Raw genomic sequence first — 18,999 nt, forward strand, 5'->3', positions numbered from 1 at the left:
GGCAACTCTTCCATGGAAGAAACAGAGTGGGTGTAGTTGCCCGCCCACCACATGTTCCATGTTCCATGTATGGCTATGTGAGCATCTATCTTGATTTATTAGGGACTTCTTTCTGTAATTCTGTAAAGGTCACATCTAGCGTAATCACCAACTCCCAGAATATGCCTGTTGGATCCAAACAGCATATTGCTCTGCATTACATCCTCTGTTGAAGCAACTGAAATTTCTGACATAAGCTTCTAACAAGGGTGGGAATATGGATTGTGCACATAATGTACTTGTTATTTTGGGAGAATGCTTTAGAGAGTTACCCAGTTAATAAGTATTTGTTGAATGGTTACAGTTTTTCCAGCACTGTGCTAGGCACTGGAGGGAACACCGAAAGACGTATATAATACCTGACCTTTAAATGCTGGGGCTGTTAATCATAGAGGCAAAACTTATTTACATGCAATTATATAGAAAATGTAGATGACCCAAATGCTTCATTGAGTGTACTGAGATTAAATGCAGTCTCATTTCAGAGAAAGGGAAGTACCGTCAAAATCAAGTCTTGAAAGATGACTAGGATTTGGTAAGGGAAAGACCTTTTTATTTTAGGGGACCAGCACATTTTCAGGCAGGGAAGAGCATGTTGAATGCAAGATAGTAGGTGGTTACGAGGGGCAGTTGTTAAGGGGAAGATAGGGACACTTGGTTGGATATGAAAGCTAGACTAATAGAGGTTGTTACTATGCTTAAATAATTGAGACCAGTTCTGAATTAACATCTAAATTCCCAGCTTTGGAATATTTTGCCTTGCTCAGAGCCTCTTTATCAAGAGAGGTGGCAAGGGAGCAAGCGCAGTGCCTGACGTAGATAGAGTAGGCGTGCAAAAAGTTTATGAAGGGTAGCTGTAAAAGGACTGTCTTCAGTTACTGCTCTGGAAGTAACTAAGTTACCTCCAGTGCCTGTTTCCACAGTACCCGTGGGCCTCTGGTCATCCCTTGTCCATTCCATTGTAGCAGTGCCTTTGCATATGTTGTTCTGAGAAATACCTGAGTGGTTTAAAATAAACTCTACTGTTTGATAATAATTAGAGATACCAATTACTGGGGGTCTACTCTGTGTTAGGTACTGTGTCTTTGCATTAATTCTGATTTCCACCATAACTGTGCAAGGCAGATATTAAATTTCTCATCTTAACAGCTGAGTTAAATGAGGCTCAGAGAAGTCAAGTTTCTGGTTAAAGATCCATAAATAGTTTGCTGTGTGGGGATTTGAATTCTGGTGTGTGTGGCCAAAGATTTTTCTGAGCTCTCTTCCATGGTATGTTCTTTACTTACGGGGATACCTCCATTTTAGGTGAATCATTTTTCTTTTCTTTTTTTTTTTTAACTTCTGATTATGATAATCTTCAAACATATAAAAATGAAAAGTATAATAAATTTCATATACATATCACCTGACTTTAAAAATGGTCAACATTTGGCCAGCTTTCATTCATCTATTATCTCCTCTTCACTCCCCAAACTCATATATCATATAAGTTCATTTGAAGATAATATGTTTCTCTGGAAAAATGCCATGCAGTAAAACTTTCTACAGCGAGGGAGGTGTTCTGTATTTGTGCTGTCCAGCATGGTAGGCACTAGCCACATATGGCTGTTAAGCATTTGGAAGGTGGCTAGTGTGGGCTGAAGAACTACGTTTAAATTTTTAAATTTTAATTAAATGTAAATAGTCACGTGATTGAAATGTTACAAACTTCTTAATAAAGTAGACCATTTAAAACCCAGTGGTTTAAATTTAAAAGTTCAAACGTTTAAATTGTATGTTGTAAATGAAATCCCTTGTCATCTTGCTGTGAACAATTGTGTGTGTGTATTTTTTTTCCTTTTAAAATATACAAATAATGCATGGTTTCATTGTAAAATACAGTAGTTCTGTTATTTATGGAGTCGCTTAAGATGAGCTAGGATGAAACGCACTGTGAAGGCTGACAGCCTGCTCAAAAGTGAGGTACATTGTAAAATATTCCAAGTACACACCCTTTACAGAAGGGCCACCACTTCCTCAGGATTTGAATGGCTGCCTTGTAGTGTAAATTACTAATACATACAGGTGCTAATTAGCCTCTGCCAGCTTCAAAAGGGACCTGATGTTCTCTAGCTGACGAGCCGTCCTTGCTTGGATTTCCCCAGCAGGTGTCACTGTTGGGCTGTTGCTGCTGCTAGACTGGCTGGCTGGCAAGAAAAGGTGTCCTTGTGTGCCGAGACTTTTTGAAGGGACAGGGTTTATTCATTTGACTTTATAGTGGGAGATAGACTAAAGAGACATATTTTGATCCTTGGCGCTGCTCATTTAATTAATAGTGTTTGCAAACAGCGAAAATATTAAAGCACAAGAGTATATTTCAGTGTAGCTCTGTGTTGCTGAGCTGTGTTAACCAGTTCACAGTTTGTCTCTTTTTGGCCTGCGGGCAGTAGAGGGCAAGCTGTCTGTGTAGTCTTCACTCCAGCCTACAACTTATCACTTGAGTAGTAGGTCCGTTCTTCACCACCAGAAACTTTTTGGGTCTTATAGCCCAGGCTCTAGCAGATCAGGATATTGTGGCTCCCTGCAGCCTACAGCAGGAGTCCCTGTGGCTTTGAAAGGCAGGTATTAGGAAAAAGAGAAAAGTGCTTAAATGTCATCTTAAAGCTGGAGAAAACCTAAAGTTTATTTAGTCCAGCTTTTTTTTTTTTTTTTAAATGAGAAAACTTAGATGTAGAGAGGGGAAATTACTTTTTAAGAGGTGCTTATCACAAAGGTAGATTCAAACCCCGAGGTCCTAAAGAGGGCACTCTTTCCTCCTCTTCACTTGAAATAGGTGCTTTCACGTCAGATTTCTTCATCAGAACCTCTGTTGCTCATGTAGATCATTGCGTGGGGGGGGGGGCTCTTCAGTCAACTCTTTTTGTAAGAAATTGGAGGTCTGATAGATCATTTGTAATTATTGCCTCCAGGTAGAAATGTAATCGACACAATGTTTCTCAGGACACATGAGAAAGTGTTTTAGTTGTCATAGAACTGCATTGATTAGTTTGCATATTTTTTAAAAAAATGTCTATTTATTTATTTTGAGAGAGAGAACAGGAGTACACACACGTGAGCGCTCATGCACGTGTGCCGGAGAAGGACAGAGAGAGACAGACAGAGAGAGAGACAGAGAGAGAGAATACCCCAAACAGGTTCTGTACTGCCAGCCCAGAACCCATCCAGGAACCCAACCTCACAAACCTGGAGATCATGACCTGAGCCAAAATCAAGAGTTGGACATTTAACTGACTGAGCCACCCAGGTGCCCTTGCTTAGTTATTTTGAAGTCATCACAGTTAAGGAAGCACTGTAAAAATCCTAACAAATGGGGCGGGGGGAGGGGGAGGGGGGTTGCTCCTGGGTGGCTCAGCTGGTTAAGTGCCCAACTCTTGATCTCAGCTCAGGTCTTGATCTTAGGGTCATTAGTTCAAGCCCGGTGTTGGGCTCTGTGCTGAGTGTGAAGCCTACTTTTAAAAAGAAATAATAATCCCAACGAATGGGAGATCAAAATCTGAGCTAAATCTGCCTCAACTGAATTATTTCTCCATTCTTTATCCTGATAGGTGACAAGGCTTTTCGTCTGAAGTATTTAATAAGATTGAGTGTGTTCTGAGAACTGATGTCTTTTGATCTGCACTTTTCCCTTATGAAAGAAGATTGGGGAAACTTGGCCCAGAACATTGAAGGTTAGAGTTGGAAGCCCTCATTTGATTTCTCAGGGGTTTTTTTTTTAGACTTTTGTGAAGGAATTGCTTTGGAATTTGGTGAGGCTTTATGGGCCACCTAACTTGTTTGATGCCTCAGCTATAGTCACATGGGGATTTTCCAGGGAGCTCTCAGCAAAAACATCATTGATGGAAGAAAATAAATGGATATAACTGCAGGGCTAGTCCTGGGTCCACAAGAGGGAGAAGGTGGCCTAGAAATTAGGAAAACACGGGGCGCCTGGGTGGCTTAGTCGGTTAAGCGACCGACTTTCGCTTAGGTCATGATCTCGCGGTTCGTGGGTTCGAGCTCCGCGTCGGGCTCTGTGCTGACTGCCAGCTCATAGCCTGGAGCCTGTTTCAGAGTCTGCGTCTCCCTCTCTCTCTGACCCTCCCTTGCTCACGCTGTCTCTCTCTCTCTCTCTCCTAGAAATAAATAAAAATATTAAAAAAAAAAAGAAATTAGGAAAACACGAGTCTTTAAACTTCATCATAATATAGAGAGGGGTCCATCTTTAGTAGCTTTTCTGAGCCACTGACCTCACTGGGACTAGCGAGTGTATATATAGAATTACTTTCAGTTTCTTTGAATGGGAGTATACTCGGTTTATTGTTCAAAACTCATACCTCTGTCACCTTTTCCTTTGGAGAAAACTTCCCTGAATGCCTTTGTTGCTTCTGCTAGATATAGATACTTCCTTGTAATATTGCACCCATGACAGAAAATTGTTTCCTTTTCTGTCAGTAAGCTCCCTGAAGTCAGTGATTATGTCTTATCTTCCTACAGTCCCTAGAAAACTACCTGGCACATAGTAGGTTCTCAGTAAATGGTAGTTGAATTCAACAAATGGAATTGAAATTATATCCCCTATGATTCAGTATGAAGTATAAATTTTTTGGCTTTCTTAGTTAAAAAAAGAAAAGACACATTATTATATTACATCTTGGCTTAATAGTTTCTTGTTCAATAAACAAAGTGGCATACCTAGAGTTGTACATGGAAGACACCTTCTAAAACTTCAGCTCAGATGACCCAGAACTTGTTCCTCTGATGTTTCACTGTTGTGCCATGTTTCCTTCTTTTTTTCCTTCTTTTTTTTTTTTAATGCTTAGGTTTGAGGTAGGAGGGAGAGAGAGAGAGAGAAAGCGAGCAGAGGGGTAGCAGAGAGAAAGGGAGACAGAGGATCTAAAACAGACTCTGTGCTGACAGCAGATAGCCCAGTGTGGGGTTCAAACTTGTAAATTGCAAGATCATGACCTGAGCTGAAGTCGGACGCTTAACCGACTGAGCCACCCGGGCGCTCCTGTGATGCCATGTTTTCTAACTTGTGTATTGCTTGTCCTGAAGCCATTAATAAGTCTTATTGCACTTGGTCAGCTGTCCTTCATATTGGCTCCCACTGATGGATCAGGGCCTGCACATTCCTCGAGGGTACCAGCATCATAGAGCTTTCTCTTTTTTTAAGTTTTTATTTTAATTACCTGGTGCTCATTACAAGTGTACTCCTTTTTTTTTTTTTTAACTTTTTAAAATGTTTTATTTATTTCTGAGAGAGAGAGAGAGAGACAGCGTGAACAGGGGAGGGTCAGAGAGAGAGGGAGACACAGAATCTGAAACAGGCTCCAGGCTTTGAACTAGCTGTCAGCACAGAGCCTGACACGGGGCTTGAACTCACGAACCGCGAGATCATGACCTGAGCCGAAGTCGGATACTTAACTGACTGAGCCACCCAGGTGCCCCACAAGTGTACTCCTTACTCCCCATTACCTGTTTCACCCATCTTCAGCCTCCCCTTGCCACCCAGTTTAAAGTCTGTTTCTTGATGTGTCTCTCTCTATCATTTTCCCCCTTTGCTCATTTGTTTTGTTTCTTAAATTTCACATAGGAGTGAAATCATATGGTATTAGTCTTTGACTTATTTCACTTAGCATTATACCCTCTAGCTCCATCCATATTGTTGAAATTGGCAAGATTTTATTCTTTCTTACGGCTGAATAATATTCTAGTGTATAAATACCACATCATCTTTGCCCATTCATCCAACATAGGGGTGCATCTGTCCGTTCCAATTAGTATTTTTGTATTCTTTGGGTATATAATCAGAACTGTGATTGCTGGATTGTAGGGTTAGTTCTATTTTTAATTTTTTGAGGAACCTCCATACTATTTGCCAGAGTGGCTATAGCAGTGTTGCAGAAACAAGTGCTCCTTATACTTTGTATCTTCACCAACACCTATTTTTTTCTGTTACTGATTTTAGCCATTCTGACAGGTGTTAGGTGATATCTCATTGTAGTGTTGATTTGCACTCCCCTGATGATGAGCATATTTTCATGTGCCTGTTAGCCATCTGTATGTCTTCTTTTTTTTTTAAGTATTTATTTTGAGAGAGCGAGAGGGGTGTCAGCAGGTAGGAGGGGGCAGAGAGAGAGAAGGAAAATCCCAAGCTTGCTCCAGGCTATCAGCAAGGAGCCCTACGTGGGGCTCTATCCCAGGAACTGTGAGATCATGACCTGAGCTGAAACCAAAAGGAAGATGCTCAGCTGAAGCTGACTGAGCCATCCAGGCACCCCCATCTGTGTCTTCTTTGGAGAAAGATCTGTTTGTTTCTTGTGTCCATTTTTAAATCAGGTTATTTGTTTTGTGGGTGTTGAGTTTTAATAAGTTTTTTATAGATTTTGGATGCTAACCTTTATCTGATGTGTTGTTTGCAAATATCTTCTCTCATTTTGTATGTTGCCTTTTAGTTTTGTAGATTGCTTCCTTCCCTCTGCAGAAGCTTTTTATTTTGATGTAATCTGATAGTTTATTTTTGCTTTTGTTTCCTTTGCCTCAGGGAACCTATCTAGAAAAAAGTTGTTCTGGCCATGTCAGAGAAATTACTGCCTGTGTTCTCTTTTATAATTTTCATGTTTTCAGGTCTCACAATTAGGTCTTTAATCCATTTTTTTTTAATATATTGTTTTATTTTTGAGACAGAGAGAGACAGAGCATGAGCGGGGGGAGGGGCAGAGAGAGAGGGAGACACAGAATCGGAAGCAGGCTCCAGGCTCTGAGCTGTCAGCACAGAGCCTGATGCGGGGCTCGAACCCATGAACCATGAGATCTGACCTGAGCCGAAGTCGGACGCTTAACCAACTCAGCCACCCAGACGCCCCTAATCCATTTTGAATTTATTTTTGTGTATTAAGATTTGTATAGTAAGATTATATTTGTGTGTTAAGAAAGTGATCCAGTTTCATTCTTTTATGCATGTAGCTTTCCAGTTTTCCCAGCACCATTTGTTGAAGAAACTGTCTTTTTCTCATTGGATATTCTTCCCTGCTTTGTCGAATATTAATTGATCATATAATTGTGGGTTTGTTTCTGGATTTTCTATTCTGTTCTGTTGATACATGTGTCTGTTTTTGTGCCAGTACCACACTGTTTTGATTACCACATCTTCGTAATATAACTTGCAGTCTCGGACCGTGATGCCTCCAGCTTTGCTTTTTCGATTGTTTTAGGGGCATCTGGATGGCTCAGTTGGTTGAGCGTCTGACTTCGGCTCAGGTCATGATCTCACAGTTCATGGGTTCAGTCCCCGCGTCGGGGTCTGTGCTGACAGCTAGCTCAGAGCCTGGAGCCTGCTTCAGATTCTGTTACCTCCCTCTCTCTTTGACTGCCCCCCCCCACCCCCGCTCACGCTGTCTCTCTCTCTCTCTCAGAAATAAATTTTTAAAAAAAATTTTTTTTAAATCAAGTTTGTTTAAGCTGTGCAGGATCTTTTGTGGTTCCATACAAATTTTAGGATTGATTGTTCTAGTTCTGTGAAAAATGCTGTTGATATTTTGTTAGGGATTGCAATAATGTGTAGACTGCTTTGGGTAGTATAGACACTTTTCTTCTTTTAATCCATTTTTCTTCTAATCCATGAGCATAGAATGTCTTTCCATTTTTTTGTGTCATCTTCAATTCCTTTCATCACTGTTTTTGTAATTTTCAGAGTATAGGGCTTTCACCTCTTTGGTTAGGTTTATTCCTAGGCATCTTATTATTTTTGGTGCAATTGTAAATGGGATTGGTTTTTTTTTTTTACTTCATTTTTTTTAACATTTATTTTTTATTTTTGAGAGACAGAGAGAGACAGAGCATGATCAGGGAAGGGGCAGAGAGAGAGGGAGACACAGGATCTGTAGCAGGCTCCAGGCTTTGAGCTGTCAGCATAGAGCCTGATGTGGGGCTCGAACCCACAGACCGCAAGATCATGACCTGAGCCGAAGTCAGATGCTTAACCAACTGAGCCACTCAGGCACCCCATGTTGAGGGTTTTTATCATGAATGGATGTTGTACTTTGTCAAATGCATTTTTCTGCTTCGGTCAAAACGATCGTATGATTCTTACCCTTTCTCTTATTGATATGGTGTATCACATTGATTGATTTGCAAATATTGAACCACCATTGCAATCCCAGAACAAATTCTACTTGATTGTGAATATTTTTTTTAATGTGTTGTTAGATTCAGTTTGCTAGTGTTTTGTTGAGGATTTTTGCTTCTGTGTTCACTAGAGATATTGGGTATAAAGCTTCCCAATTGGTCTTTGGCTTGGCCTTTCATTGATACTAGTACCTCTGCCAGTCAGTGTTGTCGTTGTTTCTCTTTAAAGACTACGCAGTCTTTAGGCGCCTGGTTGGAGCTCACTTGGAAGAGCATGTGACTCTTGATCTTGGGGTTTTGAGTTCAAGTTTCATGTTGGGTGTAGAGATTACTAAAACAAAAACAAAAAAACTCTCTGCAGTCTCAGTGATAGAATACTTGTTCTTGATAAGCCCCACATAAAATGTGAGTAAGCCAAATTAAATGTGAAGGTTCTGTTTCCCACCGGTGCTTTATGTTTGTTTTGTTCCTGTGGAAGGCTTTCACTCAATCTGCTTAGAGGAGGATGCTGCAAATTTAAGAAACTGGGTTCTCTCTCTCTGATATCTGAGCATTATTAAAATTACAAGAATTTTTTGGTTTTGAGATGATTTTAGGTTCTTTTTTTTGTGGGGGACAGAACCGTATTATTAAGAGAGAATTTTGATTTATGCCTCTAATTATGCCCCTAAAAAATTGGTGGAATGATTGTCTTTGGTATTCAGGTTACAATAAATCCTTTCTAACTGTTGAAATCTTACTCAGAAGTTTGGTATTTGAGGACAAGTAGGTAAGAATCCTAAGCAAGAGAAATTAATTTGTGATGTGATCAAATCATGACTTGTTCTTGGAAAAGAGAGAACCAGATAGTGAGAAATCCAAAAGGAGACAAAACTGATAGTGGAACAAGAAGTTTATTTTTTTTAATGTCTTTTTTTGAGAGAGAGAGAGAGAGAGAGGCAGAGAGCACACTTAAGTGGGGAAGGGGCAGAGAGAGACATGGAGACACAGAATCTGAATCAGGCTCCAAGCTCTGAGCTTGAACTCATGAGTCGTGAGATCATGACCTGAGCCAAAGTCAGATGCTTAACTGACTGAGCCACCCGGGCACTCCAAGAAGCTTAGTTTTAAGAGGGGTGAAGGGGAAGCTGGGAGAAGGTAAGCCCAGTCCCTAGAGGAGGGAACTGAGTATGACAAGGGCTGTCACACGTATGAGCGAGATTTTTAAGCCTGGGGCACTAGGCTAGTGAAATAATTACTCTGATTGGTGGATTCATTCATTCAGTTAACAAAAATTTACTAAGCACCTACTGTGTACCACATACTATTTAAGAGCTAGCAATAAATCTCTCATTTTGATGGGAGAAAGACAATAAATTAGATAAAATAGCTGGCTAGTGTGCCAGGTGGTGCTAAGTTCTGTGGAGAAGAATATTTTATTTTTATTTATTTTATGATTCTTTTTTTTTAATGTTTATTTTTGAGAGAGAGTGAGCGAGAGCACATGCGTGTGTGCATGTGCATAAGCGAGGAAGGGGCAGAGAGAGAATTCCAAACAGGCTCCATGCTGTCAGCACAGAGCCCAGTGACCAAACCCACGAACCATGAGATCATGACCTGAGCCAAAGCTGGATGGTCAACTGACTGAGCCACCTGAGGCACCACTGGAGAAGAGTATTTTAAAATGTAGGAGGTGCTGGGGTGGAAGTTTGCAGTGTCAAATAGGGGATCAAAGGAAGTCTGAGGTGACATTGGAGCAGAGACATCAAGGAAGTAAGGGAGTAAACTCTTACAAACATTAGGGCCAAGGGTATTCTAGATAGAAGAGAGAAAGGCAAGTATAAAATCCCTGAGACGCTTGGCTGGAGCACAGCAAAGGATGGCGTGATAGAAGATGAAGTTAGAGAGGTAATGGGGACCGGATTATGCAGGGCCTTCTAAGCCATCTAAGGGATTTTACCTCTTACTCTGAGTGATTTGGAAAGCCATCGGAAGTGAAGTAGCATGATCTCATATTTTTAAAGGATCATTGTGGCTGCTGATTGAGAACAGACTGAAGAGGCTCTGCTAAATAGGGTAAATCAAAGTTAGGTACTATCACACCCATTTAGAATAATTTGTGTCTGGAGACTGGTGAAGACCAGAAGGCGGAAGTCAGTGATTTATGTCAGAATTAGAAAGGCCTTGAATGTTTGGATGAAGAGTTGCTAAACAAATAAAGAAATAAAGCCTCTTTAGCAGGCATCTTATCTGCAGCAAAGCTTTGCCATCCCTCCCACCCCCCAAACTATAATGGCATGTTATTGAAACTGTAAGAAAGAGAGAGCCTCAAAAAGCTATAGTGAGCAAGAGATAATCAATAGACATTTTGAGGTCTATTTTTTCTGCTTATAAAACAAATACAAATTAATTTGTAAAGTTTAAAACATTACTGAAATATATAATAATGTCCTCTGCAGTGCTATATAAGTTAACAATTTATGTGTTAACTCCAGAGTTTTTTTCTGTGAAAATCAAAACACATTAAAAAAATTTTTTTTAGGGGCGCCTGGGTGGCTCAGTCGGTTAAGCGTCCGACTTCAGGTCATGATCTCACGGTTTGTGGGTTCCAGCCCTGCGTTGGGCTGTGTGCTGACAGCCAGCTCAGAGACTGGAGCCTGTTTCAGATTCTGTGTCTCCCTCTCTTTCTGCCCCTCCCCTGCTCACGCTGTCTCTCTCTCTCTCTCTCAAAAATAAATAAAAAAACAAAATTTTTTTTTTTACATGTTTTTATTCATTGTACAGGGAAAGATAGAATGCTAATGGGGGAGGGGCAGAGAGAGAGACACACACACACAGAATCTGAAGCAGGCTCCAGGCTCTGAGCTGTCAGCACAGAGCCTGACGCGGGGCTTGAACTCACAAACCGTTAGATCATGACCTGAGCTGAAGTTGGATGCTTAACCAACTCAGCTACCCAGGCGCCCCCATTTTGTCTTTATTTGTAAAAATGGGGTCATACTAAATCTGCTGTTCTTCCATTTATATATTTTATTTAATATGCCATGGACCTTTCACCATGTTGGTGTATATATATCTGTTGCATTCTCTTCGACAGTGGCATAGTATTCCAGCACTACAATTAATTTAACCAGTGCCCCATTGTAGAATTTGGATTGTTTTTGTTTTTTGCTTTCACAGACAGTGCTGCATCATCTTTGTGTACTTGTGCAGGTGTTTCTAGAGGAGAATGAATTTTTAGAAGTACAATTGCTAGGGCCAAAAAGTATGAACATTGTTAACAGTAAATGAAAATTAATTGTATAGTATTCATTATTACTAATTTAAGATATTTCTGTTTCCTATTTTATTTTAGTGAATATAATTTCATAGATTGAGACCCCCCAATCCTGGTTTGCTGTTTTGTTTTTGTTTTTGCTCCCAGAAGGCTGTAAGTTTCTCAGTAGTAAATTCTCCTACCACTGGGTTTTCAGGAACCTGTTCTTCAAGGTTGAAAAGGACTTTTGTTTTATTAATTCTAAATATCTGCAACCTGGAGGTGTTAATATACTTTTCTTCTCCAGCAGTCTTGTATGAGGGAGACATAACCTAGGTTCCATCTTTGACATTAACTATTGGCTTTTGACCATCTAGTCTTCTGGGTCTTGTTAAGTAATTGGGAGAACTCAGGCATCTCTTGTCCTATCATAAGGCAATAACGTCTAGGTATTTGACTTATTTGTCTTTAGGGGTAATTAGAAAGCCCATTTCTTTGGCAATATGAAGGTGAGGATAGGGTGGAAAAAGGTGTCGGTGTTAATTTTTTTCACTTTCACTGCTCACCTGCCCAACTGGGTCACTCTATATTTGAGCCTCTTTGAATTTTGAGCATGATCCCTGGTTATATCCTCTATATCAAGGGTTGGCAAACTTTTTCTGTGAAGAACAAGATAGTAAATATTTTAGGCTCTGTAGGCTGTATGGTCTCTCTTGCAAATATTGAACTCTGCTATTGTAGCTTGAAAGGAGCCAGAGACAACATGTAAGTGAATGAGTGTGGCTCTGTTCCAATAAACTTTTATTTTTGGACACAAATGCAATTTTCATATAATTTTCACGTGTCACGAAATAGTCTTCTTTTGATGTTTTTCAGCTATTTAAAAATATAAATACCGTTTTTAGCTCATGGGCTGTATAAAAACAGGCAGGAGGCCAGATATAGCCGACAGGCTGTGGGTTGCCAATCCCTGCTTTATGTAAACGTGATTTGGAAGAGAGTCGGGTGCCATAGTAATAGAAGGCATTATGATAATGAAGGCCTTGAAGAGGTAGGAAGGGGGCTTCTGCATTGGTTCTCTCTCTCTCTCTCTCTCTCTGCCTGCTTTGGACTAGATGTCGTGAAAGTATTGGCTCTTGTAAGATTTTTTGATGGTTAAGAGCAGGCATAAATGCATAAAGAGTTTCTAGTTTCCTCTCCTATCTGCCCTGAAGCAAGGTTTTCCAACCTTGCTCTTTTATCTGTCTTGGGAATTATTTGCCCCTGGTGTGGGGGAGGATGTAGGCCTCCAGGCCCTCCAGGCAGTATGCTTGACAGGCAGCCCCTTCTCCCACTGCCAGTCAAATTAGCACCTGTTAAGACTGATCTAAATTATTCCCCATCAGCCCTCTCTCTGGGGCTGAATGGCGTAGAGCTGGCTGTGTGCTTTGTGTACCTACTGAAAGCCTGAAAAGATGTAATCGTTTCTGTCAGCTCAGAGTGTCAGAGTGTTACAGGGACTACAGTGGGATCTGTGTGTGTGCTGCAGATACACTGGGAACAATTTTCCACGTGCTCACTCCTCCCCCTCAGAGCCCCTTCTCTGCTGTATCTGTCCACAGCGCTCCAACGGGCACGTTGGAGGTTTTGCCAGGACAATAACACCAGGTGTATGGGGGGCCGTTTGCATGATATATTTTGCTTATTGTAATCACACCCAGATGATAAGAGCTCTGCAGGAGGCTCTCCTCCTCCTTTTGGATTTCTTCTATATTTATGGGGAAGGGAGGATCCAGTATGTCTTCTTCTCCTTTTGGGAGCACTCCTGAGTGTTCATGTGAGCAGATTTGGCTTTAGTTGGTTGTCCTGTAATATTAACCCAGAGATTGCAAAATAACTTTCAGGTATGTTTGTTTGACCTTTATAATGTTCATAAAAATTTCAGGTTTTTTCCACATAAGTGCAGATTTCTGGATTCTATTGAAAAAAACAAAATAGAAGATCTGGGTTGTATTCCTACATAATAACTATCAGTAGGAGTTGAGTAGTTATTACCTGTTTAGTCAAGGCATGGAACTTTCTTTGTGCCCTAATCTGCACTGGGCTGTTTCTTTTAATTTTCTTTAAAAAAAAATTTTTTTTAATGTTTACTTATTTTGAGAGAGAGAGAGGACAGAGTGTGAGTGGGGGAGGGGCAGACAGAGAGGGAGACACAGGATCTGTAGCAGGCTCCAGGCTGTAGGCTTTGAGCTGTCAGAGGGGGGCTCGAACTCATGGACCTCGAGATCATGACCTGAGCTGAAGTTGGACGCTCAACCAACTGAGCCATTCTGGTGTTCCTGCACTGGGCTATTTCTGTTGATCACCACTGCATTAGCTCAAGCAAAATGTGTTGATGGCTTTGTGTAGGCAAGTGTGTTTTTATTGTTGTTTTTTAAAGTAGGCTCCATGCCCAAAATGGGGCTTAAACTGACAATTCTGAGATTAAGGGTCGCATGTTCTACCAACTGAGCCAGTCAGGTGTTTTCTGAGTGCCCTACCACTCAGCTCCACCAGGGGGAGGCACTGGGCATTGCACTATCCTCTCCTCTACCTGACCCATCCTGCCGAATTCACCCACCGGGGTCCCCTGCTGGCTGTGGGTTGACATGCTGACAGCCCCCTCACCTGAGAAGCTACCTGACTTTTTAATAGCAACAATTAATAAACTCCTCTTCTGTTTCCAAAGAGGGAAAGTGGGGGTGCCAAGCTTATTTGCTGGTTGGGTCACACTTTAATGAGCGGCTTTCTGTTATGCCAGGTTATGCAGTATGAAGGCAACCTTCTTTTGATGATGGACTGTGTGAAATCTTGGAGGACAGCTGCACCTCTCCCTGTGAGCAGAGGATTTTGGGTAGAGGAGTGGGTTCAAGCAAAAAGGCTGCTTGGATGCCACCTGCCAGGAAATTAAAATAAAGTTAGAGCAGGAGTAGAAAATTGTAATAATAAAGGAATCAAAGGCTGAAAGCATGACCTTGTCATAAAAAGGGAATTGCAGTTTGTTAACATTGTGCCTTTTTCCTTTGCTGCATCAGAAGGTACAAGTGTGAATCTTTTTCCCTCTTTTACTCTTTCCCTCCCCTTCATGTTCCTATACATTTGTTTCTTCCCACTGCCTCCTTGAATCACTTCACTTCAGCAAGGTGGCTTTTATCCTTTATTCTGGTGGCAAATGTGACCCCCCGTTTTTTGGTCTTTCTTACTGTGATAAAAAAATACATCAACTTACCCTCTTAATTTTTAAATGTACAGTATGTTTAAGTGTTTACACATAGTTGGACAACAGATCCCTACAACTTTTTTTCTTGCATGAGTGGAACACTGTATTCCTTGAACAATTCTTCATTCTCCCCACCTCCCCCATCTCTGGCAACCATCATTTTGTTTTATTTTTCTATGAATTTAATTACTTTAGATACTTCATTTAAGAAGAGTCTTATAATATTTGTCTTTCTGTAATTGGCTAATTTCACTTAGGATAATGTCCTCAAGGATCATCCATCTTGTAGCATATAACAGGAGTTCCTTCCTTTTTATTTTAATATTTAATTTTGAGTGGGAGGGAGAGAGCACGGGTGGGAGAGGGACAGAGGGGAGTGGACAGAGGATCCAAAGCAGGCTCTGCGCTGACAACAGGGAGCCCCATGCAGGGCTTGAACTCACAAACCTTGAGATCATGGCCTGAGTCGAAGATGGACACTCAACTGACAGCCACCCAGGCATCCTGGATTTCCTTCTTTTTAAAGGCTGAATAAAATATTATGTATATATATATGTATGTATGTATGTATAACACTTTTAAATCCATTCATCTGTCGGTGGGAATTTAGGTGGCTTCCACATTTTATCTATTGTGAATAATTCTGCAGTGAACATGGGAGGGCAAATATCTTTTTCAGATCTTGTTTTCAATTCTTTTGGATAAACACTCAGAAGTAAGATTGCTTGGGGTACCTGCTAGCTCAGTTGGTTAAGGGTCTGACTCTTGATATCCGCTCAGGTCATGATCTCCTAGTTTGTGAGTTCAAGCCCTGCATCCAGCTCTGCACTGACAGTGTGGAGCCTGCTTGGGATTCTCTCTCCCTCTACCCCTCCCTTGCTCTCTTGCACATGCTTTCTCTATCAAAATAAGTAAATAAAATAAACTGAAAAAAAAAAAAAAAAGAAGTAAGATTGCTGGATCATACGGTAGTTCTATTTCTTATTTTTTGAGGACCCTCTATACAGTTTTCACCGTGGCTGCATCATTTACAGTCCCACCAACAATACGCCAGTGCTCCAATTTCTCTACATCTTCACCAACTTTGTGATTTCCTGGGGGGTTTTTTGGTAGTGGCCATTTTAATGGGCATGAGGTGGGTATCTCATTGTGGTTTGATTTGCATTTCCTGATGATAAGTGTTGTTAATTATCTTCTCATATGCCTGTTGGCCATTTGAATGTCTTCTTTGGATAAATGTCTGTTCAAGTCCTTTGTCCGTTTTTTAAAAAAAATTTTTAATGTTTATTTTTTGAGAGAGAGAGAGCACACGTGACAGAATGTGAGTGGGGAAGGGGGAGACAGAAAAGGAGACACAGAAGCCAAAGCAGGTTTCAGGCTCTGAGCTGTCAGCACAGAGCCCATCGTGGGGCTCGAACCCACAAACCACAACAAGATCTGACCTGAGCTGAAGTCAGACCCCCAACTTGACTGAGCCACCCAGGTGCCCCTCCTCTGCCCATTTTTTAATTGGGTTATTTGATTTTTGTTGTTGAATTGTAGGAGTTTTTTTTTTGTTTTTTTTTGTTTTTTTTAAGTTTATCTATTTTGAGAGAGGGAGAGAGCATGAATGACAGCAAGGGGGGGCCAGAGAGAGAGAAAATCCCAAACAGCTTCTTCACTGTCTGCACAGAGCCCTGTGTGGGGCTCGAACTCATGAACTGTGAGATCATGACCTGAGAGCCAAAATCAAGAATTGGATGCTTAACTGACTAAGCCACCCAGGAATCCCTAGGAGTTCTTTATATATTCTGGATATTAACCCCTTATCTGAAAAAAATTTGCAAATATTTTCTATTCTGTTGATTGCTTTTTACTCTTGATTGTTTCCTTTACTGTGCGTGAGTTTTTTTTAAAGTTTAACACAGCTCCATTTGTCTATCTTTGTTTTTGTTGACCGTGCTTTTGGTATAATATCTAAGAAATCATAACACCTTCTATTGTCATAAAGCTTTCCCCCTATGTGTTCTTTTCTTTTTTCTTTTTATTTGTTTTTCCCTTCTGTGTTTTCTTCTAGAAATTTTTATAGTTTCAGGTCTTACATTTAGGGTTTTAACCCATTTTGAGTTAACTTTTATATATGGTGTAAGATAAGGGCCCATCTTCATTCTTTTGCATGTGGATAGCCAGTTTTCTCAGTACCATTTGATGGAGAAACTATCCATTCTCCATTGTTTATGTAGTCTTGACACCTTTGTCAAAGATCATTTGACCACATGCACAAGAGTTTATATATGGGCTCTCTGTTTTGTTCTCGGTGTCTGCCTTTACTAGTACCAGTACCATACTGTTTTGATCACTGTACTTTGTAATATGTTCTGAAACCTGGAAGTGTTGGGTGATCAGCTTTGTTTTGCTTTCTTAAGATTGTTTTGGCTGTTGCACTGTGTGTCTTTTTCAAGATTGTCTTGGCTGTTGGTCCTTTAGATTCCATATTAATTTTGGGATTTTTTTCTCTTTCTATAAAAAACACCATGGGGATTTTGATAGAGGTAGCATTGAGTCTATAGATTGCTTTGGGTTAATAGGGACATTTTAACAATATTAAATCTTTCAGTCCATGAACCTGGGATGTCCTGACATTTATTTGTGTTTTTTTACCTTTTTACAGCAGTGTTTTATTTATTTTTTTTGTTTAAAAAAATTTTTTTAATGTTTTTTATTTATTTCTGAGAGAGAGAGAGAGAGACAGCATGAACAGGGGAGGGTCAGAGAGAGAGAAACACAGAATCCGAAGCAGGCTCCAGGCTCTGAGCTGTCAGCACAGAGCCTGATGCAGGGCTCGAACCCACGAACTGTGAGATCATGACCTGAGCCAACTGCTTAACCGACTGAGCCACCCAGGTGCCCCATTTACAGCAGTGTTTTAGTTTCAGTGTGCAAGTCTTTCACCTCTTTGGTTAGGTTTCTTCCTAAGTATTTCATTCTTTTTGATGCCATTGTAAATAGCATTTTCTTAATTTCCTTTTCAGCAGATGTAATCCTTTTAAAATTAAAACAAGAAGAAACTCTTTCCCCCTTTAAATTTCTCCAATCTAGTGTCCCTGAAGTCTAGCAGTCTTCTCTGCATGCTTTTCTGATTCCTTCTCACACTTGTCTCAGAAGGAATTGAGGCAGAAGCTGGGCTGGTCATTTTCTGTTTGCTCCTTGAAGGCGAAGCAGCATTGTTATAATATTCATCTCAAAAGAGTTGCTGACTTTTTAGTCCCTCATAGAGCCACTAAATTTGGCAGTTGTGTTTGATGGCACTATTTTGGATAGATGAGATCTGAGACAGAGGGGTAGATCTATCAAAATGTGTTTATTGTGAGTTCTTTGGCTGGTGGTTCTCAAAGCCTGGTCCCCAGACCAGGAACGTCAGCATCTCCTGGGAACTTGCTAGAAATATAAGTTCCTGGGCTCATCCCATATTTACTTAATCAGAAACTTCGGGTGGGGTGGCATTTAATCTGCATTTTTAACAAGCTCTCAGGTGGTTTTGATACACTTTTAAGTGTTCACTTAAGTGAACACACTGTTTTAGGCCATCTAGGAACTCTTTTAACATCATTACCACTACTCCCCCAAACCTCTGTAGTGTACCAAGATCCTTTGTATTATTCATCTTCTGTTTTGCTCCATCCTGTATAATAAATTGTTGCTTTCACTCTCACACTCCCCCCAGGTTCCGTGTCTTCTCTCTTCTAGTAACGTGTTCTAACAGAAAGATGTGGAGTTGAGCAACACTGGATTCAATTTCTAGCTCTGTTGTGTGACCTTGGGTAGCTAAGTAGCCTTTCTGAAAGTCAGTTTCCTCAACTGGAAAATTATGTGAGGGTTAAATGAGTTAAGCATCAGTTGCTTTTACAAGGTTAGATGCTCAAGAAATGCCTGCTCTTTTTTTCCCTTTGTTCTATTACTTTGCTCAAAATACAGACTGAAACAAAAAAACCTTTGCCATGGCATAATGCCTGCAGGTCATCTTTTTTTTTTTTTTTTTTGGTCTATTGGTATTATTTTTTGGACTCCGGCTTTATGGGGTATCTGTGAAATCTCACCATATAAAATTGGAGTAAAACAAGTTCATAAAAAAAAAGTGTGGGGCCTATAAAGGGTGGATAAGGAATGGCTATTGCGGTAGAGCTGATGCTAGTTACTTCTATTAATCACTTGCAGTGAACACAGTGAAGTTTTTTATTAGGAAGCTCAATAATACAGAAAGTAATTGGGCCCATAGCAAGAGAATAGGATATTATCTTCATTTTTCCCAGCACTTAAAAAATTTTTTCTTAAATGTTTAATTTTTGAGAGGGAGACACACACA

General features: G+C 40.5%; 1 protein-coding gene across 7 annotated transcripts in view; it reads left to right on the plus strand.

Annotated features, from left to right (window-relative positions):
• AMBRA1 (autophagy and beclin 1 regulator 1) overlaps nucleotides 1–18,999 on the plus strand; it is a 181,265-nt gene that overhangs the window by 39,455 nt on the left and 122,811 nt on the right. The gene's annotated exons all lie outside the window — the stretch shown is intronic.

Source organism: Hyaena hyaena, unplaced genomic scaffold (assembly GCF_003009895.1).
Source record: "Hyaena hyaena isolate Hyena2069 unplaced genomic scaffold, ASM300989v1 scaffold_23, whole genome shotgun sequence".
NCBI lineage: Eukaryota > Metazoa > Chordata > Mammalia > Carnivora > Hyaenidae > Hyaena > Hyaena hyaena.